General features: G+C 33.8%; 1 protein-coding gene across 1 annotated transcript in view; it reads right to left on the reverse strand.

The window, feature by feature from the left end:
- Positions 1 to 25654, reverse strand: part of LOC126881337 (uncharacterized) — a 217478-nt gene that overhangs the window by 9392 nt on the left and 182432 nt on the right. The window lies entirely within an intron of this gene.

Below are 25654 nucleotides of genomic sequence, written 5' to 3' on the forward strand. Positions count from 1 at the left end.
AGGCACTGCTAGGAAAATATTCCAATTTGAGGTTCAGAGAACCTGTATGAATCGAATCTTTGTATTCTAATACAGGGTATGGCATATTAAAGATAGAAAATCTACGGTTTGGTTTTGATTTAGATTTGTCTCCTGTCATCCCCCGATAGTACTATTTCTAGGTCTACCCGTTGTCAAGGAGGCTCTGCAGAAGACAAATTTACACCAACACGTCTGTAGTTTCTCGGTATAAAATAAAACTATTTATACCGCAGTATGGTTAGATCGCACTCTAACGGGGAATAAGTGAAATGAATGTCGACTCGATTCAAGTTCTCTGTTTAATCCAGATATGACAATACCAAAAGGCACTGCTAGGAAAATATTCCAATTTGCGGTTCAGAGAACCTGTATGAATCGAGTCTTTGTACTCTAAGACTACTTTACTCTAAGACTACTTTGTACTTTATACCGAGAAACTACGGACCTGTTGGTGTAAATTTGTCTTCTGCAGAGCCTCCTTGACAACGGGTAGACCTAGAAATAGTACTATCGGGGGATGGCAGGAGACACATTTTAATCAAAAGGAAACCGTAGATCTTCTATTTTTTGAACAATTTTTTAAGTTATTAGCAGGGACCTGATTAATAATATTGATTTTTCGATATAAAACTAACACTTTCGATAGCGAATAAATCGAGAAAACTGTCCACCCCCGGGATAGGGTGGCAACCACCCCAATGTTAAAAGCGCCGTTCGTCATAATATAGATTTTGATCCTTGGACTATCCACTACTTAATCTCAAATTTTCAAGAAAATCGATCCATTCTGTAAAAATTGCGAGGTGAAAACTTTCGGTTCCTGGACTAACGGGTCACTATTTAAAAATGGTTTAAAAAATGGGATATAAATTTTAAGCTCAGTGATCGCAAGTCCAATGAAGAGATAAGAAGGCGATCAAAGGTAACAGCTGTGATCCAGAAGGTTGCCATGTTAAAATGGAACTTGGCAGGACACATAGGAGAATGGAAGACAACCGCTGGACAAAGCGAATTCTCGAATGGCGACCAAGGGCAAGGAAAAGAATTAGAGGCAGACCTCAAACAAGATGGACTGATGACATCAAGCGAACGGCTGGCCACGATTGGATGCAAAAAACCGCAAACAGATATGAATGGACACACCTAAGGGAGGCTTACATCCGACGATGGATGGAATAGCTGTTAATGATGATGATTATGATATGTATTATAGAAATGTCGTGTTTATTAATTAATTAAAATAAGTTAAATAATTTTAATTCAATAAAATTGTTATAAAAATCATTTACATAAGACCGTCCGCACATGGGTCGATCAAAGACAAGTCTCGAAGTTCGCGCGTCTTGCTCGTCTTGTACGAACTCTGCGGCACAAGCGATTGCTCTCAGCACACTATAGTAGATTCAGATTGCTCACATTCAACCAGGAAAAACGCATTTTTTATATCAACCAAAACGACTATTTCCATCTGTGAAAAGTACGGTATTGTTACATTTTTGGTATAATTTGTATACCAAGAGCATTATACAATTGAGGGTATTTTTCTACTTCCCCAACGAATTTTATAATAAACGCCTAGAAACAGGTTCAATGTTTTCAGAATTTTATATTACAAACAATATATTTCCACAAAGCTACTATTAATACTACAATCAACGAACATAACATTCGCCGATCTTTAAAAGAAACTAAATTTTAACTTAGCGCAAAAGTCAACAAAAAACTAAGGACAAATAAAATATAGTTGTAAACGTGCGTCTCACTCGAATTTTCTCGTATGCTACCGATCGCAAGGGACGAGAGTCGTACAAGACGAGGAGATCTGCAATCCTAAACGCCCCGTCTGCGGAGCTCAATGCCAAACGAAGGAACTTGAGTGGCGGCGAGAGATCTACGCGACTGGAATCGGGTCGATTACTTCGAGCGTTGCTCCATGTGCGGACGGCCTAAGACTTGCTATGATACGTTTTATCCACGATTCATTTATATAATTGTATATATATATATCTATTTATTTGTATTTAGTATTAATAAAAGGCATTACTAGCCTTGAATCTTCAATGAAAAGTTGTCTATATGTATTTTTTTGCGTTATAATTTGTGTTATTTTAAGACAAAAGTTGTTCTGGTGATTTTTTCGTAAAATTATTTCTAATGCAAATAAGCAATTTAAAGTAAAAAGAGTCAATTCTAGAGGATTTTAGAAAAAATATGAGTTGGGAGTTTAGGACAATTCTTCAGATTGCAAAAGTACATTTTGATTTTATATTGCAAAAATCAGTAAAAAATTCGTAATCTAATTCACATACCATTGCGTTTTTGGACATTAGGCTATTGATTATATTCAAAATAAGATAGCTAAAAGGAACTACAACGTTAACGGTGCGTTTTTGAGAAATGGCTGAATTAGTCCCTGGGCACAGGTTACATTAGGGTGAGTTCCATGCACTTTTGGTACAAACATACCTACATAAAAATTGTTCCTGGTTAAATTTCTTATCTAAATATCGCTTTTTAAAGTCAAGGATACTTTTTTTACAAAAATATATTCAAAAGAAAAAGCACAAAGAAACCCAAAAGAAAGAAATTTTGTTTTTTGTCCCATAACTTTTGTCCACGAGGATATAGTTATAGATATTGCTTTACAGAAAAAAAAAACTACATATTTCTTCTTTAAGATGTTGTTTAGTAGAGGTAATTAGAATTTATAGTTTTCGAAATATAATTTTTCAAAGTTCGCTACTAACAGCAATGTTGGGCAATTTTCCTTGTTATTTCGCAAATATTGTGCTGTAACTTTTTTCTACGTAACTTTAGGTATATTCAATGGTACACGTAATAGAAATAGAAATCAATTACCTTTAAAATGGTCTACTGTGTATCGTTGTACGACTTTTTTTTTTAAAGAGATTATGGTTTTTCAAGGTTTTATAATTTTAACGATTTTTTTTTCTTCTACATTTAGGTATATATTATACTATACATATAATAATAAAAGCTTATTTTGTTTACTTTAAAATGGTGTATTACAAAACATTCTAGGATTATTTTTGAATAAGATATTATTTTTCAAAATGTAATAAGTACTTGCAACGATTTTTGATTTTAGTATTATTTTTTAAATTTCTCATTATTTTTTTTTTCTTGTACATGAATATACTATATATTGCTCAATAAAGAGAGCTTGCTTTCTGTTCTTTAACATGGTGTATCATCTATATTTAAATAATGGAAACCGAGTGATTCTTTGATATTTTTTACCTGTATTATTTAAAATTATTTCTTTTACAAAAATTACATAAACATTAGTCTTAGAAAACATCAGTTTAGTTAAAATTATTTAAACGTTGACATTTAAAAAATTTTCAAAATCAAAGTCCATCTCTTCGTTAGCATTAGCTTCAATATCTTCCTCTGACACATCAGTTACCTTAGAGTTCCCACAATTAGTACCCATGCACATGCACCCTTTGCAGAATATTAAGCAACTAATTCCTATCTTCCTACAACCGCAGATTTTTGTACATCCTTTGGTACATTTACATGCTATTTTTTCAAGCAAAGCTTGTGGTGCAGGAGCTTTGACAGCAAATATTGAAATTAATCCATATTTTGAAGTTTGCCCGGCCGAGTCAAGTAGATCGAAAGTATTACCTATAAAAAAGAAGATTTTATCATAACACAAAATCACATAAAAAAGTTATAATGAGAAATTTAAAAAATAATCCAAAAATCAAAAATCGTTGCAAGTACCTACTTATTACATTTTGAAAAAGCATATTTTATTCAAAAATAACCCTGGAATTTTTTATAATATTTATAAAACAGAATAAGCTTTCATTTTTATTATACATATAATATATACCTAAATGTAGAAAAAAAACTTATAATGGGAAAGTTAAAAAATAATCGTAAAAATATAAAAACTCGTTAAAAGTATAAAATCTTGAAAATGATAACCTCTTTAAAAGAAGTCGTACAACATTATACAGTAAAACATTTTAAAGGTAATTGATTTTTATTCCTCTTACATGTACCATTGCATATGCCTAAAGCTGCGTAGAAAAAATTTACAGAACAATATTTGCGAAATAACAAGGAAAATTGCCCAAAATTGCTGTGAGTGGCGAAGTTTGAAAAATCATATTTCGAAAACTGTAAATCCTAATGACCTCTACTAAACACCATTTTAAATAAAAAATATGTAACTTTTTTTTCTGTGAAGCAATGTCTATACCTATATCCCCGTGGTCAAAAGTTATAGGACAAAAAACAAAATTTCTTTCTTTTGGGTTTCTTTGTGCTTTTTCTTTTGAATATATTTTTGTAAAAAAAAGTATCTTTGACTTTCAAAAGTTATATTTGGATATAAAATTTAACCAGGAACAATTTTTGTGTAGGCGTATTTGTACCAAAAGTGCATAGAACTCACCCTAATGTAACCTGTGCCCAGAGACTAATTCACCCATTTCTCAAAAACGCACCCCTTTAAATGGTAGCACTCCACGGTTTTTTCATATATAGAGATTCATTGACCATATCAAATAATAAAACCCCGTTAACGTTGTAGTTCCTTTCTATAGCACATAATCAATAGCCTACATATAGACTTGACAACCGTATGAACTTTAACATTCGAAACACATTGATTACTTTTTACCCACAAGCGTAATACTGTTTTAATTGAGAGGATATATTATTCTACATTAGTTTACCCAAAGATTACTACGGAAACCTGCTTATGTAAGAAAAAAACCTGCTCGAAATTCACGGATAGATATAGTACTAATTGACCATAATATGTATAATTTTATGTATACCTTGACACTAACTTAAATGAAAAATGGGAACAGGCCACTGTTTTCACAATATGAAAATTATCCTCATTACCTCACTAGCAAAGATTTGTCTCTTTATCTAAAAGTATGACTAGCTATGTACTACGTTTTCTGATCTTACTATATGGTTTGGAGACCTGGTATGGAAGCATTCAACATGTAAGTACACCGGCGCATTCTTCGTATATTCTGGACCGAACATGTCACTAGCATAGAAATAATCTTCAAAATTGGAAAAGAAAAAAATCTTGAGCACAATCCACACAGGAACATAAATTGCTGGCTCCAAAACCTGCCGATTCCGAACCTGCGAACCTGCTGGTTCGGGCTCACATATGTCGAATTATTCACAAAAATGTCATAAGCAAGATCAGAAAATGTTAATAGCCAACGTTCGCAGAAGACAGAGCACCTGAAGACGATTCAAGAGGCATTACAGAATCAAATCCAACTACCTGACAACAGTATTATTGCTTATGATCAAATATAATAGCAAATTGGTTTTGATAAATACATTGATTATAATGATAAGCAAACTTTAAGTTGAAAACAACTAGGCACGAATGAAAACTAATGTAACCAAAACAGAATACACCCATACCTCGCTTTAGGGCCTAGATACGTTCCACGAAACTTAGCCGTAAAGCGAAAAGCCGTATAAGGAATCAACTCTTCTAATACAAAATCATTTAAATTCAATGGGATCGGTCCCAATTTTTTTAAATATGTAACATGGTCATCATTCAATAACAATTTTTTTCATGTTAGCTGTTTGGATACAAGAGGCTCTGTCTATACATCAAATCGCGGTTCTGTTTGCAATTGAATGAGTTTCTCATATGAAAGAAATTCTCTATCAGCTTCAAATAGATCGAACACATCACATTCGTTCAAACCTCAAAGCCGAGATCATCTGAATCCAAAATGTTTTACCTAATTTCAGGAAGGAAATTAACTTCTGCATGAGTGCAGATTTTTCGGTTTATGAAATGTACGTGCGATCAGGCATTCGCTTTCAATAAAACCCTGTTTCATCTACGTTAAACACTTTTTCAGGTTTATAACCACATCTTTCGATATGTCCTTTAAAATGTTGGGATATTTCTTGCGGTCTCATCAACGTTTCCTATTTAATTTTCATATTATGCAAATAAAACCATTTTTTTACCTTCAAGTCATCCTCGACTTTCCTGAAATGTGATATCTTTAGCAGATTCATCGGTATTTCGACTCCATTGCAAGTTTTTCATGGATAGTCATTTGACTTATTGGCATTCTCTGTTTGTCATTGTCATCAATCCATATAATCAATAGTTTTTCCATTTTTTCCATATTCGAGTTACTCTAATTTTCCATAATGTAGATGTATCGACATCTAAAAAAAGTTTTTTGGTCGTTATAGCGAAACATTTTAGGCCGTAAATCGAAAACGTGCCTTAATTGAAGAGCGCCGTTATAGCGAAATGCCGTATAAAGAGCGGCCGTATAGCCAGGTATGGGTGTAATTACGAATAATTAAAATAGGTGGTCTAGAATAGGATGTTTTGCTTACCGTGTGGGGTGGGTGTATAGGTACTCAATAATTATTAAGGAAAAATAAAAACCATTGAATGAGAAAAGTGTGACCCTTGTCCTTAGCCCAAAATTTTTATTAAGATTAATTTAGCAAAAATTCACTTTGAAAATAAAATGTTTATTATATATATTCTTAACAAAAAGGTCGGTCAGACTTAGATAACCTTAACTTAGATTACTAATTAGATAGTTTAGATAAGATATATTATGTTTATATATGTACTATTCACTTTGTTTCTGGCCGCATGGTCTAATCCTAAAGCCAATAAAAAAATAAAAAAAAGAATAGGATGTTACTACAAGTACAAGCCAACCCCGTCAATATAAATATCATCCAAGTCTATGCTCTCACTACAGACAAAGAAGAGGAAAAAGCTATTGAGTTTTATGAGAACATCAACAGAATTATACAGAAAATTCCACGACAAGAAGTTCTTATCATTCTTCTTCTTCTTCAAGTGCTATCTCCGCTACGGAGGTTGGCAATCATCATAGCTATTTTAATTTTTGAGGCAGTAACTCTAAATAGTTGTTTTGAGCTGCATCCAAACCATTCTCTCAGGTTCTTCAGCCATGAAATTCGTCTTCTGCCGATGCTTCTTGTGCCATCTATCTTTCCCTGCATTATGAGTCGCAGGATGCCATACTTCTCGCCCCGCATCACATGTCCGATGTACTGTAGTTTTCTTTCTTTAATTGTAAGTTCAACTTCCTTCTCTTTACCTATTCTTCTCAGTACTTCATTGTTCGTAACTCTATCTACCCAGGAAACCCTCATAATTCTTCTATACGTCCACATTTCAAAGGCGTTAAGTCGTCTCATTGTCTCTACATTTAACGTCCATGATTCCAGTCCATAGTATAGTACACTATATACGTAACATTTTGTTAGGCGTACTTTAAGAGCTAATGTTAAATCTTTGCTACATAGGACCTTTTTCATTTTCATAAAATTAGAACGTGCTTTCTCGATTCTGACTTTGATTTCTGCAGTGTAGTCATTATTTTCGGTTATAAGTGTCCCTAGGTAAGTGTACTTTTTTACTCTTTCGATCTGCTGGCCCTCTACTATCAAGATTTCGTTAGTATTATGGTTGTTTTTACTAATTTTCATAAACTTTGTCTTTTTGATATTGAGAGAGAGTCCGTACTCCCTACTACACCTTACTATTTTACTCATGAGTATTTGCAGGTCTTGTAAATTATCGGCTATTATTACTGTATCATCTGCATATCTAATGTTGTTAACTAAGACTCCATTTACTCTTATGCTGACTGTTTCATCTTCCAGAGTTTCTCGCATTACCTCTTCAGAATAAGCGTTAAATATCATTATGGGAGACTTTAATGCCAAGATTGGAGTTGGAGAAAAGACGCACATGGATCGGCGCACATGTACATGGACTTGGAGTCAGAAACGACAGAGGAGACCTCCTAGAAAAATTCGCAGAAGACTCAGAACTCGTTGTCACCAACACATTTTTCCAATTACCACCTCGAAAGGCAGATAAATTAACCAAGAAGAAATCATGGATGACAGAGGAGATACTGAAACTAATGGACGAAAGAAGAAATGCCAAAAATGATCTCGATACATATAAAACAATAAATATCAATAAGAAGGAAAATTGGAGAAGAGAAAGAAAAAGAAGCGATGGAGAGATGCCAAGAAATCGAGACTCTACAGTTAAAGTACGATAGTCACAATGTACACAGGAAAGTTAAAGAACTCACAGGTGGACTAAGACAGAGACAGAGAGGAAATCTAACTGATTCTGAGGGAAACATTATCTTAGACAAACAAAGTAAAATTAGAACGTGGAAAGAATATCTATAAAAAACTATTTGAAGACCAAAGGGATAACACCTTTGAGTTAGAAGAAGAGGTAAATGATGGACCAAGAATATTACAGCAGGAAGTTTATTCTGTCATAACACGGCTAAAAGATGGCAAAGCAGCAGGTACCGATAATTTAAAAGCAGAACTACTCAAACTGATGGACAACGAATCAATAGCAATAATCACAAAGATATTCAACAACATAATATACAACTCTGGAGAAATACCAACAGAATGGCTAAAGTTTGAGTTTATTGCACTTCCAAAAAAGCCAGGAGCCAAAAAATGTGAAGAATACCGTACGATAAGCCTGATGAGTATCTCCTAAAATTGTTCCTAAAGGTAATCCATACGAGAATTTACAAGCTATGTGAAAGTCAAATTTCGGCCAACTAGTTCGGGATCATAAATGCTGTTGGGACGTCAGAGACGTCAATTGCGACGTATACGCATGTCTGGTTGATTACGACAAGGCGTTTGATGGAGTACAACACGCCAAGATGAAGCAAATACTAAAAGAAGTAGGAATTAGCACCCAAGATCTGAAAATAATTGGAAACCTTTACTGGAATTAGACTACAAACATCAAAGTTGACGGTGAATACACCGAATATGTGAAAATCAGGCATGGAGTGAGGCAAGGCTGCATTTTTCCCACCTAATTTTCAATGTTTATTCTGAAAGAATATTTTTCGAAGCTTTTCACGAAACTGAAAAAGGTATTCTACTAAACGGGTACCATCTAAATAACATCACGGATGCAGATGACACCATAGTATTTGCGGACAACCTAGAAGACCTACAAGTCCTCATGAACAAAATCACGTATTACAGTCAACAATATGGACTTAATATAAACGTAAAGAAGACAAAGCTTATGATCGCTAGCAAGAAAAAGATAACAGAAGGACAACTCTATATCGTGTCTGTAGAAAGAGTGAGACACTACAACTACCTCGGCACCATAATAAATGAAGAATGGACCAACAACCAAGAGACAAGAGTGAGCATCGGAAAAGCTAGATCAATATTCAACCGTATGGGGGCCTTTTTCCAGAGCCACAACCTTTCTTTTGGTATAAAAGTAAGAATGATGAGATGCTACGTCTTCTCTGTCCTTTTTTATGGTGTTGAATCATGTACCTTGAACGAAGATATGTGCCAAAAATTGGAAGCATTTGACATGTGGTTATATCGGAGAATTCTTAAAATCACATGGACTGATTGGGTCACAAATGAGGAGGTCCTTAGAAAAATGGGGAAGAAGCGAGAGTAACTAACCACTATAAAATCTCGAAAGTTGGAATACTTTGGACACATTATGCAAAATGAATCCAGATATGCCCTCCTATAAGCCATCCTGCAAGGAAAAATATTTGGAAAGCGGTCAAGATGCAAACTCAGAACCTGGTTCGATACAACATCTGTGCAGCTTTTCCGCATTGCTGCAGATAAAGTGAAGATTGCCATGATGATCGCCAACATTCGTCATGGATAGGCATATTAAGAAGAAGAAGAAGAATAGGCGGAGAAAACGAATGTTTAGAGTTGCAATTAAACTAAACAAGACAATTCGAAGAATATAAATATTTAGGCAGTATTATCCGACTAACCTCTCGGTACTCGTCAAAAATCTAAAGGTTAAAAAATCCAAAATCCAGCCTCGGAACAGGATTGATATACGACGACGAAAAATGCTACGAAAAAGGAAAATGATTTTTGCGACATGGAACGTCCAAGGGCTCTTAAATAAAACTCAAGAAGTCTTAGAAAAACTTAACGACATGAAGATAGACATAGCTATTATTACAAAAACCAAACGGAAAGGCCCAGGATCGAAAAATCTAGGTAAATACGACCATTTCTACATCGGAGTAACAAAAGAACGTAGAGCTCAAAAAGGAGTCTCCATTATGGTACACCGTCACTTCAGAAAATACATAACATCATGGGAAGGCATCAATGAAAGAATGATAAAAATGAATATGTGTATAAAAGGATACAGAATGACGATTCTGGGAGTATATGCAATCAACGACGATGCTATTGTAAAAATGTAAAAAATAACTTTTTCGAACACCAGAATGAAGAAATCACAAAGGTGGGAAATACGAGAGAAATAATAATCTTAGGAGACCTCAACAGCAGAGTCGAGAAAAAGAACAACGACAAAGTCGTTGGCAGATATGGTGAAGATAACACAAACAATAACGGAGAAAGATTAATAGATATCTGCGACCAGAATAATGACTGGATATTTCCAGCATAGAAATATGCATAAATATATTTGGACTCAGGAAACACGAAACTTAAAATCAGTTATAGACTATGACATTCTTAAACAAAAAAAGTCGACTGAAAGCAACAGATGTGAGAGCATGTAGAGAACCAATTTGCGGCAGCGACCACTATCTTCTACGTTCAAATATTTCATTTCAATAGTTTACAGTTACAGTTTACACCAAGAAGGTGTTAGAAACTTATATAAAGTAGACTGGAAGAAAACTAATTAAAACGGAAGATAATACCAGAAATGTGAATCAGTCATACGAAAACATCAAAGAATGTATACACACCCCTGCCTTAGAAGCACTAGGGCGATATGAAAAAACCGTACATCGAAAACTGTAGTGGTGGGATTAAGATATTTTGTAGAAAATAACACAGAAAATAGAATTGTATTAAAAATAGCTGAATACAAAAAAACGTGAAAGACAGAATCCATAATAAAAAAATGCAAGCGAGGGTAAAAAAAAATATGTCAAAAGAAAAACGAATGCTGGACAAAAAAGTGTACTATTCTAAATACATACATAGGTGGAAGCCAAAGTTCAGAAAGTTGAAAACTATTAAAAAATTTAAGAAATGACAGACAGAAAGACATTATCCAGTCCATATCACCACAAACTTGTGAGGGATACTTTGAAGATTTACTAACAGAGACAAGAGAGCCCTTCAATCAGATACAATCCGACGGTACACAAGGCGTCAGGTTGATAGGATCACCAATCAGAGTAAATGAGAGAGAAGTCGAAACCATATGCAAACAGTTGAAGAATATCAAATCACCTGGCTCAGGAAATATTGCTCCGGAACTCATCAAATATGGACTTAAAGTTCTAATTAAGCGTTTAATACAACTTTTCTAGGAATGCTTAAATAATCATGAAATACCTGAAGAATGGAAAGAGTTAAATCTGAGCAACATTCACAAAAAGGGAGATAAATTAAAACCTAAAAACTCTAGAGGAATTGCAGTAACTAGTAGTATCAGCAGAATATATGGGAAACTTAGAATCGAATAGAAGAAGAATACCAAGATATTGAGGCCGAATAACAGGCTGATTTTCGCGCAGGTCGATCTAAAATAGATCATGTTTTCTCCATTACTCAGATAATTGAAAAGAAAGTTGCTCGTGGCCAAGAAGTCCATATGATGTTTGTAGACCTTAAAAAAGCATATGATAGTGTCCCGCTGGTTAAATTATGGGAGGTACTGGGGAAAAAATATAAATATAGAATTGGTTGAAGCCGTAAAAACGTTATACTACCAAAAAACAAGAAGAATTAAAATGGGAAATCTCATAACAGCTAGATTCACAGCAACTAAAGGACTAAGGCAAGGATGCTGCATCTCACCAACACTATTCAAAATATACCTCGGAGCAGCACTCAACAAATGTAAGAAAAAGTGTACGAATATGGGCATACCACTAACGGACTCAACTTTGTACACGCTGTGCTTTGCAGATGACCAGGCGATCATCACACAGGACTCTGAAGATATTAGTTATACGATGCGAAAATTATTAGAAGGGTTTACAGAGTGGGGTTTAGATGTGAATATGGAAAAAACTGAATACATGAGTATCGGAGAAGACCAACACAGCCTCCGAGTAGAGGAAAACCAAGAAATAAAATTATGTGAAGGCTACAAATACCTGAGAGTAAATATCACTCAAAGCGGAAAATTAGATGCAGCTAAGAAGGAACGAAATATACAGGGAAGGAAAGGCATATCCTTACTGAACAGCATACTGTGGGATAAAAACATCTCCAAGGAAAATTAAAGAGGGATATATAACACTATAATAAAAAGCATCACAACATATGGATGCGAAGTTGTTCCCCTAAAAGACAGAACAGAGAAAATGCTTACAGCAACAGAAATTGACTTCTGACGCCGTTCGGCGGGAATATCTAGACGCGACAGAATAAAGAATAACAAACGAGAGAGTCCGAGAAATCATGGGGGTTACACATACTATTGTTGACGACATCAGGACGAAACAACTCAGCTGGTATGGACACGTAAGGAGAATTCCGGAGAATAGAATACCAAGGCCTAGAGGAAGGCCAATACCAAGGTCTAGAAGAAGTTGGAGAGAGGGAGTTGATGAGAGACATCGAAGAAATGTGCGTCTAGCAGAGCCGCATGGGCCACTTTACATAATTCGATAGTATAGTTCAGTTAACTATTTAGTTGTAATTTATGATAACTAGTTCGTGTTTAAATAAATTTCGATTCATTAAAAAAACCGATAAATGTTTGTTGCCGCAACTTTTAAGACATACGTTACATTGTGATTTCTGAAAATATTATCACTCGGTGTTACTATAACATTAACAAACAATACAATTCTTTAGAATTCTCCAGCTACAAATCATCCTGAAAAAGAAATTAATAGCGTAGCTTCGCAGAATATATACGATCTAATAAACAGTATTAGAAGAGGAGGACACTTAAAAATGTTGAATGAAATAAAATATTTTTGTAAAATACATATTTTATGATAATATTTACATGATACAAATGATACGTTTACCCCAAATGATATATTTATAGTTCTTAAATTTATTAATTTTTTCGAATCCTGAGAAAATTACAAAAATAGTTTTGAAAAATTAAAACGTAGAATGAAAGATTGCGTTGTTACCCTTATAATAAACAAAAATGTCTTTTGAATAAAATATTTGAAATTAAAAATCACACACAAATTTTCTCTTCTTTTTCACCCCTGTAACTTATTAAAATAAACATAGAAGTTTTTCTATATACTTATTTTGAATAAGAATTCATAGTTTTCTCAGGATTTGAAAAAATGAATGCATTTAAAAAGCATTGGCCCGAAATTTTGCGCCTACGCTCTTTATATTCTCTAATAAATAACAAAAACAGCAACTGATTCCTTTTCATATTTTCTACGTATTTCTATGTATTTCTTCATCTACATATTATGGATATGTTCCACCATTTTTTACATAAAGGATCATATTTTAATTTTATAAAGCGAATTTAAGTTCATTGGCCATTGAAAATGTCGTCCTCGGAGCAGTAGAATGGAGACATTTTTTGTGATGCTTTTGCTGATCCCAATATATTGATTGATCTCGTCCGCAGCCTCAAGGTTACAAAAGGGTACAACTTGTCCTCGATAGTTTTAGATATAAGTATACAGAATGTATCAACAGTAGTGCTCATAGTATGGATATTATATAGGTATGTTGTAAAGTGAATTTATTTAATTAATCTATAAGTAAATGAAAAGTAATTTAATCGAAGAATTAATAAATGGTAAAATTTTATTAAATAATAATCTTAATATTAAAACAAACCTGCAAATATGTCATCACCCTAATGTTATTTATTCAACTACATTATCGCATTCCTTGGGATCGTGATTTTAAAATTCTTGAAATACTTTTATTCGACCTTGTATAATTTATTACGATTTAAATCGTATGCATATTGGTAAAAACGAGATAATTTATTTTAACAATTGTCGAAGAATGGCTCAAGCTTTATTCTACAAATTTTTCCTAATTGGTTCAATTCAGTGACGGTTTAAGGCATCATGGGGCCCTAGGCGGCCATAAGAAGTAGGCCCCTTTATATCGACCATTTACTTAAAAGAAATTTACAGATATTTATGTTGTTTTGGGAAGTAGTTACTTCAAAAATAAATTACGACTCATTTTTCTTTTTTTTTTGTACATTTCTCAACAACTTCTTATTAATATTCCATAGCTAATAATATGCCAAAAAAAAAAGGGATATTGTGTCGATATGTGATTTTGCCCTGGGTATGAGTGCCACCCCTTCGGGGATGAAAAAACATACATTCAAAATAATGGATAACTGATTAATTCTAAGTAACTTTGGTTCTATCGAGTTTTTTAACTAAATCAATACTTTTTGAGTTATTTGCGAGTGAATATGTTCATTTTTCAACAAAAAAAAAACACCTTTTTAGACGGTTTTTCGCAAATAACTCCAAAATTATGTATTTTATCGAAAACATATTCTTAGCGTATACAAAATTTAAAAAAATGGTGTATGTATGAAGTATGTAGACCCAGTATAAGCAGAACTAGAGCTAATGAAAAGTAGATTCTTATTCGACAAATTCCAAATCAAATATTGCGACGTAAATTACCAAAAAATGAAGCACTTTTCGGTGAAAAATCATCACAACTTTTAAGTTAAAGTGTTAAAAAGTTTTATTTTTGTTTTTTTTTAAACAAGTTTCAAGTATCAAAATTAAGCAAGTAAAGCTTAAAATAATGTTGATTCCTTTTTTGGCACAAAAATCTTGAAAATTTATGAAAATCTTGAAAAAACTTATAAAAGTACATATATTATTTATATGATTTGTAAGTTTGACCGGTTCACAGTGCTTATTATTTCAAAACATTGGGATTTAAAGTAAAACAAACTTTTTGAAATTTTGAAAAGAAAATGTTTTTTTCTCAAAATAACTTAAAATTATTAGTGGTACCAAAAATCTTAAATAGTAAAAAATATAAGTTTTGATTTTCTTAATATTTCAGATTTTTGCTTTTTTGGAAGATAAAAATTGGTTAAGATATGACTGTTCAAAATTTGCATACCCTGGGTAGAGAATTTTTCATTTATTAAAAATTAATAAATGAAAATAGTTTCTATCCTTGTAAGATCGATACTCACCGAAGGGACCGAAGACGTTCGGATACAATTAGCGTCTCTTTGCAAAAACAATGACGACTTTGCTAAGTAACAAGACAGTTACTCAACACACACACACTACCCACTACACTAGGTACCTGATTGGAAAATTCACTGTTTCATGCCAATGGCCATTAGTTGTCGAGGCATTAAGCTAAATAAAAAAAATTGCATACACTCGTGATTAGTGACTTTATCAAGCCCTTTCTACTACAGCCCTTGGGATCAACTTTATTCTGAGCGTATCTTGCGTACTTTTTATGATAGAAATTTTTTTAAAAACATGAATAATGCTTTTTTAAAACATTTAAACAAGTTATGATGAGTTTTCCATGAAAAGTGCTTCATTTTTTGATTATTTCACGTTGAAATATTCGATTTGGAATTTGACGAATAAGTACCTACTTTTCATCAACTACAACTCTGCTTCTACTGGATCTACAGACTGCACACATACGCCATTTTTTCAATTTTTTAAAAGCTATATTTTTGCTAAGAATATTTTTTCAATAAAATACTTACATTGTGAGCTATTTGCGTAAAAACGTCTAAAAACGTGTTATTTTTTGTTGAAAAATGAAGATATTCACTTGCAAATAACTCGAAATGTATTGACTTGATGAAAAAACTCTATTAAACAGAAGTTGCTCAGAATTAGTCAGTTTATCCACTTCCGGGCGTATTTTGACGGTATATTTTTTCAACCCCGAGAAGGGGTGGACTCAACCTTAGAGCAAAAACACACATTGGCACAATATCACTTTTTTATTTGACATGTTACTTATGCTTATACCAAATTTCATGTCAATCCAAGTTCTTGTTTCAAATCCAAAGGTTCTTTAAAATCCGGAGGTTTTGCAATATTTTACCGTAAGTGAATGGACTATAAGGCCCATCGGTGGGTAGAAATTGAAAAAAAAAAACGTACCATACCAAAATAATTACCAGCTTTTATCAAAATTTGCTTGCAAAATTAATTACCAAATTGAGTAAATGATTAGAACATTAGAATATAAAAATGCCTTTGAAGATAACTGCTTAATTTGTCTTGAAGTTAGTTGTATTTTCCTGATATTTGACAAACGACAAAGCAAAAGACTGAGTTTGATTGGAAACAATAAATTAACCATTTTCTTTTTTTTTCTCAGTTAACGGTATTTGATTATTTTATCATTTTAATTTTTTTTTAAATAACTGCTTAAATAATTAAATATTAATTAATGCATTTGTGTGGGATGCGGGCCCCATCAAGTGCCCGGGCCCTAGGCGGCCGCCTAGTGCGCCTAATGGTTAATCTGGCACTGGTTCAATTCTTCTTCTTCTTCTTCCTACTATATAGATAGGCTCAATGCCTGTTTTACTTCGGTTTTTAGCCTCAATTGACATTGTCTGACCATCTTTTCCTCGGTCGTCCCAATGATCTTCTTCCGTTTGGCGATTTGTCTCTTGCTATTCGTACTATTCTATTTTCTGTCATTATTTCTTTGTGTTGATTCCATTCTATTTTTCTTTTGGTCCACATGTTTTTTCTTCTATACCACATCTCGCTGGTATTTCCTCACTTCTTACTCTGTCTCTAAGGCAAGCCGCACACCAAAGAAACATGAAACGAAAAACATGAAACATGAAACGAAAAACATGTTTCATGAAACTAAAACACTGCTAAACAAATCTCAAAGTCCGCCTACCAATGAAACGAGTGTGATTCATGCTCATGACACATTTTTATTTACGGAGAGTTTCATAAATGGCCGAACGTATATTTGTTTAACACTGTTTTATTTCCATGAAAAGTAATTTACGTTTCATGTTTCTTTGATGTGCGGTCTACCTTAGAGTTTGGTTTGTTATTTATCGTAAGACTTGAATTTCTGCTATTTCCAGCAGTCTTTGTGTTTTCGCCGTATCTGCTCTTGTTTTCACTGTATACGTCAAATCTAATTCAATTGGTCTAATTCAATCGTACGATAAACAAAATCAAATCATTTATTTACATTGAAAATCGTTGAGAGGAATTTTCTTCCGAGATTTACTTTTTGGCTGATCAACGAAGAGACTTGTTGTCGTGGGTGTTCGTAGTTAGAAAACATCTGTACAGATCAAATGTATCATTGGCAGTAGCATTATTTGGTGATATTATGCAGCAGTGCGAGAAAACTCTAAGTATATAATAACCGAACAAGTAAAAAGGTAACGTGATGTAAAGATTGAATTAGTTCAGAATGGGTAACTTTTAATTGCAGTGCGTATAGGAACAAACCAACAAATCACTGTAAGATTTCACCTTTTGTATGTATCCTGTAACAGAAAATTAAATTACAATGCTAAAATATAGATTAGAACGCTTACTACACTTACACATATTAAATATTATATTACATTATAAATTACATAAATCTTGTTTTTGTGTCAATTAATTTAATTCAATAATGATTGTTTTATCACCCTGTATAAATAATTATGTTAATGTTTATATTACTGAATGTAGTATAGAATAACTTTTCAAATGAGCTAGCACACGACCCCTAATCTCATTTAAAAATATCATCAATTAAGTCACCACGCCTAGATGGATGATATCACTAGTGTAATATATGTGCCAAAAAATCATAATTTAAAAATAAAATGAACTTGTTTCGGGATTTCTCTAAGCGCCCATTCTCGAGAAAATGAATTTAGTCCAACCTAAACGTCCTTACTGTATACAGGTACACGTAAAGAAATAAAAACAGTATGTGTAAGCTTAACTTATCTATAAAAGTAATGAATATTCATTGAGAAAAATGCAATTTTGTATTCATATATTTTCCGTGCCATTAAAATTTGTTGAGTTCTCGTTGACTATCCCTCGCTAACGAGGAACTTTTTCATTATTTCGATTATTATTTCTTTTGGCAGTGCTTCTTCCGTAACTTCCTCCAATTGTAAATTAAAGCTTTCAATAAAATTCGAGATCTTTGAAATTCGAAATACACCAAATTAAAAGAAGTTTGAAAGAAGCCGCAAATAAGCAAAACTTTAAAATTGGGTCACTCCAATCGATACGAGCTACAAATTATTCAAGAGATGTTTTGTGTTGTCCCTCTATTTATTATTTACATACAGAATTCCAAATAAATATTCTCTAATATATCGATCTGTTTCCTATATTGAATTTGATGACGAGTGAAGTATGGGGAAACCAAATGTAACATTTTAAACTGCAAAATAGGTCAAAAGCGTGATTTTCGAAAGTTATTTACGAAATAAAAATTTATTGGTTATTGAAATGTGAAATAATTATTGATTATCCAAAAAACAAGAACGAGGGTTGTAACAAAAATCTCAATTGAAAGGTTTATTAAAAAGAACCAACGTCAACAAAGTAAATTTTCAGAAATGAGTAAAAACTGAATAAACTGTACAAAATATTATGTACAAAAATATTATTTAATATACAAGGTGCCCGCAGGGTATTTTCTTTTTGAAAAAATGATGAAAAACACTTTGACATTGGCTGTTTTTAACTGAAATAAACTCACGTCTTGCTGCAAATATTTTATGAATCAGAATGTAGTATGTTTTTTTTTTAAATTCAAGTTAAGCGCATCCACTACTATCGTCATCTTCATTAACGACAGTTGGTGCCGTTTCAGTGACTCGAAATTTTTGAAAAAAGGGAACGCTTTCGGGGTTTTTTTTTAAAATGCACTTAGTGATATAATATTCTGAATTTTAACAGAATTAATAGAAATAACACACTGGTATAACTTATCTAAGTCTATAGCATAGTGGTCTATAGTCACAGTGGCGCCGTAAACCTCAAAAATGCTTTGGCGGGCTCCAGTTTTTGTTTTTTTTTTTTCGTCAGCCTTTCATTTTATTGATAACGTACTTATGGAAAATAAAAGAACACACTGTCTGCTACAAATTATAACCTATGCATGTTTTATTTTCTTTGCACCCTAAAGCCACAGTGGTGGCCCAAAATCAATTTTTGATTATTTTCTTTATTGATTCTCTTTTTTTGGGTAGTTCCGGGGAAAATATAGGGGTGCATTATACAAATTTGTAAATAACACCAGTACATGGATAATCGCTGAAAGGTTTTTACTGTAGCATAGGCGGTTCAGATGATATAAAAAAGGGATTTTTAAAAGGTAACACCCTGCAATTAAAAAATTTATAATTGCCCTTAAATGAATCATATACCAAAAAATTACCCACTTATTTCTTATTAATTGCGGCAGGGTTTTTTTTTAATTTTCATTACAGTTAGGGAAAATATTTTTTTTTTAAAAACATCTTTTTTAAAAATTTATCCTTTGGGGCGCCACTCCCGCTAAACGGTGGGTGATAGTCTATGCTGTCGGGAAATAAATAGTAGGAAATATAGTCCTCCTCATTTTACTATTAGGTAAATTTTTTGCAAAACGTACAAGAAGGGCTACGTTTCGCAAAAACCACAAATTACCCCCCTTTAAAGGGATGAAAAAGGGAGGGTAATTCCGGGTTCCGGGACCAAATTTTTAAGAAAAAGTTAGTCTCATAATAAGCACCCCTTGATATACTAGAAAAAGAAATAAAACCGGACTTGTGTCCATTTTGCGAGGTTCAACCTGTTTCCTACACTATGAAGTAATACAGAGGATGTCGTATTACCCAGGGCATACAGAGTACCGTTAAGTTCAACGCCTCCCCATTCGGTATGTCCTTCATGGGGAGGGGTGGTGGTATAGCTTGGGGGTCAGATAGATACCACTCCATTACGGAGTGTGACCGGTTTGATCTTCGGACATGTGGGTCCCACTTTTCCATTGGAACACACATGTCCCCCGGGGCTGGGGTTGACACGAGCATGTGTGTGTGTGTGTGTGTGTGTGTGTGTGTGTGTGTGTGTGTGTGTGTGTGTGTGTGTGTGTGTGTGTGTGTGTGTGTGTGTGTGTTGTGTGTGTGTGTGTGTGTGTGTGTGTGTGTGTGTGTGTGTGTGTGTGTGTGTGTGTGTGTGTGTGTGTGTGTGTGTGTGTGTGTGTGTGTGTGTGTGTGTGTGTGTGTGTGTGTGTGTGTGTGTGTGTGTGTGTGTGTGTGTGTGTGTGTGTGTGTGTGTGTGTGTGTGTGTGTGTGTGTGTGTGTGTGTGTGTGTGTGTGTGTGTGTGTGTGTGTGTGTGTGTGTGTGTGTGTGTGTGTGTGTGTGTGTGTGTGTGTGTGTGTGTGTGTGTGTGTGTGTGTGTGTGTGTGTGTGTGTGTGTGTGTGTGTGTGTGTGTGTGTGTGTGTGTGTGTGTGTGTGTGTGTGTGTGTGTGTGTGTGTGTGTGTGTGTGTGTGTGTGTGTGTGTGTGTGTGTGTGTGTGTGTGTGTGTGTGTGTGTGTGTGTGTGTGTGTGTGTGTGTGTGTGTGTGTGTGTGTGTGTGTGTGTGTGTGTGTGTGTGTGTGTGTGTGTGTGTCAGTGCTGCCAATCGCATTTCTCTAGATTATCCGATGATCGCTCGAAAAATATCCGATTTGTCACGAAAAGGTACGCTAGGTCCAAAAATTATTCTGTTATTAAAATCAATGTTGCCAATGTTATTCTTTTAGTCCCCTTAACAACCATCAAATAACAAAATCCGTTGTTCGTACGCCAATCAGTTGATTGTAATCAATTATCATTATGATAATTAACATAATTAATTAATTAATTAATTATTAATTATCAATTAACGTAACAATTATTAACATAATTGATTAATTAATCAATTAATCTCATAATTGTAATCAATTATGTTTTCAGCAACCCAATCAAAGTTGACATTGACAGTAATTAAATATTTGATAATGATCAGTTGATTCCATTTCTGATTAGCGTTCGAAAAACCGGCCCTTTAATCTACTGGATTCTTTGTTTCACAGTTTAAAAATTTTCGTTTATAGATGAAAATCTCGCATCCTAGCTGATTACCTAATTCATGTATGTAAATACTATTTACTTACTATTATTATATTATTCGTATTTTGTATTATCGTAAGTGGTAAATTCTAAATAAATAAATAAATCTAATTATTTCATTATTTGGATCGTGATATTTATTATAATTATTTAAGTAAAAAAACACTTTTAAATATTATTTTATTAAAACGTAATAACTACCTAAATCTAGGTACTAGAAAAATAAATAATAAATAAGTCAATACAAAAAAAACTACAGCTACATTAATAGCATACGCGCAAAATTTCTGGTCAATGCTTTTAAAATGCATTATTTTTTCGAGTCCTGAGAAAGCTAATAAGTATTATTTAAAAATTTAAACGCAAAATGAAATATTACATTATTACCAAGGGCCGAAAGTCCCTGAAGACTTCTATAATTTTTATTCTAATAAGTTACAGGGGTGAAAGGAAAAGAGAATATTGAGTGTGATTTTTAATTTCAAATATCTCATTCAAAAGAAACATTTTGTTTATTCTAAGGGACTTTCGGCCCTCGATAACAATGTAATCTTTCATTCTGCGTTTAAATTTTTCAAAAATATTTATTAGTTTTCTCAGGATTCGAAAAAAATGAATATGTTTGATTATTGGTCCGAAATTCTGCGCCTACGCTCTTTTAACAACTAAGGATTTATTACAACTAAAACAATAGAAATGTACTTGACAGTCTTGTAGTAGTTAAGATATCAAGGTTATTATCCATAATACCCGTGGTGCGTTCAACGTTTAATGCCAGACTATATAATTTTTATACGCAAAAAATTTGAAGAATTTTTGAGTTAATTAGTAGATATCTGAATATTACTAGTTTCAAATAAGTTGATTTTTCTACAACCACTATTCCAAATGCTTTTTCTGCACAATTTTATGTTAACAAACTTAATATTTTCTCACAGAATAACTGATATTAGTGTGTAGAAATGTGACGTTTCTGTGCCGGAAAGTTCTTTTCTGCATAGTACCATTACATTTCTCAAAAATATCATAAATATAATTAGGTATAACATGTTTTGATGAAATGGTTTTGTTTAAGATATTAGATTTGACAGAACTTTACAAAAAAAGAACCGATTTAACTACATCTCATGTCCGAGAAATCTGGAAAATTCGCTATTTTAACACATTATTTTTGAACTTTACATTTGGTATTCGACAAATGACTACCTTATTCTGAGTAACGTTATATATTCTATGTACATCTGTGGTTAAAGTGTAGAAAAATATACAACCTGTAAGAGAGGTGATATTAGTCTTAATTATCGAATAGAAATTAAATTATTTAATATTTATTAAATTATTAACTTTATTACAATTTTATTTTACAATTTTATTCTTACTGAACATTTTATAATTATCAATTAACCAATAAGGATTTAGCAATCTCAGCAAGATACGTCGAATGAAGTATGGTGGATATCCGTGACCAACTCTCCTAGAATTTTTATTCAAAATTGTTCCAATGTTACAATGTATACATATAACTACAATTAAGGCAGTGTATTTTTTTCATTATTTGATTTGGTCTAAAACAAATTCAATATTATATTTCAATATCCACACGTTGGTAAAAATTTTTACCCACCTTAACATTTTTTATTAACCATTTATCCATTATAAAAAAGTATTTTTACAAACCAAAACTTATTTCAACAGACGTTTACTTAAGCACTGCACTGCACTACATAAAATGAAAATAAAACTAAATCGTGCGTGAATTAGCTTTCATAAGTTTAAAGACTAAAAACTAAAAACTCATAAATAACATCGGACGGCAGACGGATTTTAAAATTTGAATTGGATTAGTATGCCTTAAGTGGACGCACTTGTGCATTTAAATTCTAAACAAAAGAATTAGCACATGTCCCTTTTGTCAAAAGATGAAAAGTATCGGATGTCACTAACATTCATCCAGTATAAAAATTTTGGTGGAACCAAACAAAATTATTGTGTTGTTGGTGTTAAGAATATATGGATGAGTAGGATGAGAAAGTTTTTGTCGATGGTAGATACACTGAAAAATATCCGCAAATATCCGATTTATTTAAAGATACGAAGAAGATACGACAACTCTCAAAAAGGTACGCAAATCGGATAATTATCCGCCGATTGGCAACACTGGTGTGTGTGTGTGTGTGTGTGTGTGTGTGTGTGTGTGTGTGTGTGTGTGTGTGTGTGTGTGTGTGTGTGTGTGTGTGTGTGTGTGTGTGTGTGTGTGTGTGTGTGTGTGTGTGTGTGTGTGTGTGTGTGTGTGTGTGTGTGTGTGTGTGTGTGTGTGTGTGTGTGTGTGTGTGTGTGTGTGTGTGTGTGTGTGTGTGTGTGTGTGTGTGTGTGTGTGTGTGTGTGTGTGTGTGTGTGTGTGTGTGTGTGTGTGTGTGTGTGTGTGTGTGTGTGTGTGTGTGTGTGTGTGTGTGTGTGTGTGTGTGTGTGTGTGTGTGTGTGTGTGTGTGTGTGTGTGTGTGTGTGTGTGTGTGTGTGTGTGTGTGTGTGTGTGTGTGTGTGTGTGTGTGTGTGTGTGTGTGTGTGTGTGTGTGTGTGTGTGTGTGTGTGTGTGTGTGTGTGTGTGTGTGTGTGTGTGTGTGTGTGTGTGTGTGTGTGTGTGTGTGTGTGTGTGTGTGTGTGTGTGTGTGTGTGTGTGTGTGTGTGTGTGTGTGTGTGTGTGTGTGTGTGTGTGTGTGTGTGTGTGTGTGTGTGTGTGTGTGTGTGTGTGTGTGTGTGTGTGTGTGTGTGTGTGTGTGTGTGTGTGTGTGTGTGTGTGTGTGTGTGTGTGTGTGTGTTTGTGTGTGTGTGTGTGTGTGTGTGTGTGTGTGTGTGTGTGTGTGTGTGTTTGTGTGTGTGTGTGTGTGTGTGTGTGTGTGTGTGTGTGTTTGTGTGTGTGTGTGTGTGTGTGTGTGTGTGTGTGTGTGTGTGTGTGTGTGTGTGTGTGTGTGTGTGTGTGGTTATATCACTAATGTTCATTTTTTCAATTTTATAGCATTTTCACGACAATCTCGGTTTTTATATCCGTCCGTCTTGTATTTCCATAAAATTGAAAACCATTGTGTATGAAAGTAGTAGGTAGGTAAATTTTAAATCTTAAATTATACCTTTACTTCAAATACAGCTCTTTCTCGAAACTGTGGCGCGCACGACTGACTGTAAAAGTGAATCGTTCAATGTTCAATTCTTGTATTTAAGGCAAAATTACACGGTTCACTTTTGCTTTTCAATTTGGATGAAGCAACCAAATTGATCCATGTTAACATAAAAGTGAATCATTCGAGGTCATTGAATGTTATCTTGCAATCGCATTGAAAGAATGGAACATGCTTAATATTTTCACTTCTGGCGTTCAATCATCATCCCGGTTGAACAAAAAATGAATGTGTAAATACAAGAATTGAACATTGAACGATTCACTTTTACAGTCAGTCGTGCGCGCCACAGTTTCGAGAAAGAGCCGTATTTGAACGAAAAGTATAATTTGAGATTACCTACCTACTATTTTAATACACAATGGTTTTCAAATTTATGGAATTCAAATTTATGGATATAAAAACCGAGATTGTCGTGAAAGTGCTATTCAATCGCTAATTGAAGATTTGACATTAGTAATATAACCTAAGAAGATGTAGAATTGAAATTTAAAAGAATGCGTATTCGTTATACTTGCGAGTTAACAAAGAAAAAACGATCGACCAAAAGCGACTCCTAGGCTGGTCTCCTTAATACCCATGATCGTACTCACCAAAGACGGCATTTCCTTAGCTTCTTTCTAGATAATTCTTTTATGCAACTCCTAAACGCATGACTTCATTCGACCGCATCTTTCGAAGAATATGTGTTGAACAGTTCACTTTCCAGATACCGTGTAAATTGAATTATTTTCACTTTTGCTCCATTCAACAAAAGTGAATTCAATTCGGTTGAACCGTGTAATTTCGACTTTACACGTTCATTTCTCGTTCAACCGCGATAAATATTGAACGCCAGAAGTGAAAATATTCAGCATGCTCAATTCTTTCAATGCGATTGAAAGACAACATTCAATAACATTGAAAGATTCACTATTAAGGCGGATTGACATTACTAGTGAATACCGAACGTGGCTCACGCTTACGTAGTTGGCCCGTGCTACACGACTAATGTAAACAGATGTTGGTGCAGCACGATTGTCTCACGAATGGTCTACACCATGCCACGATAGACATTAAACATGTTAAATATTTCACGCTCTAAAGACAGTCGTAGAGAGTTTGTATTTGATTAAGCAGGTGCCTTTACCCCCAAAAATGAGCGTCTGAATGAACGGGAGACCGATATATGCTAGATTTGTAGAATGCGTGAAAGTGATCCTGTACTCTGGAAGGAAGTACCTACGCATCAGTAGAAAAAATTGTTTCTCAGCTTGAAATTGGAAATTTTACAGCAAAACATTTATTAGCGAATTAATACCTATTATTTCGCAGGTTG

The sequence above is a fragment of the Diabrotica virgifera genome, chromosome 3 (assembly GCF_917563875.1).
Source record: "Diabrotica virgifera virgifera chromosome 3, PGI_DIABVI_V3a".
Lineage (NCBI taxonomy): Eukaryota > Metazoa > Arthropoda > Insecta > Coleoptera > Chrysomelidae > Diabrotica > Diabrotica virgifera.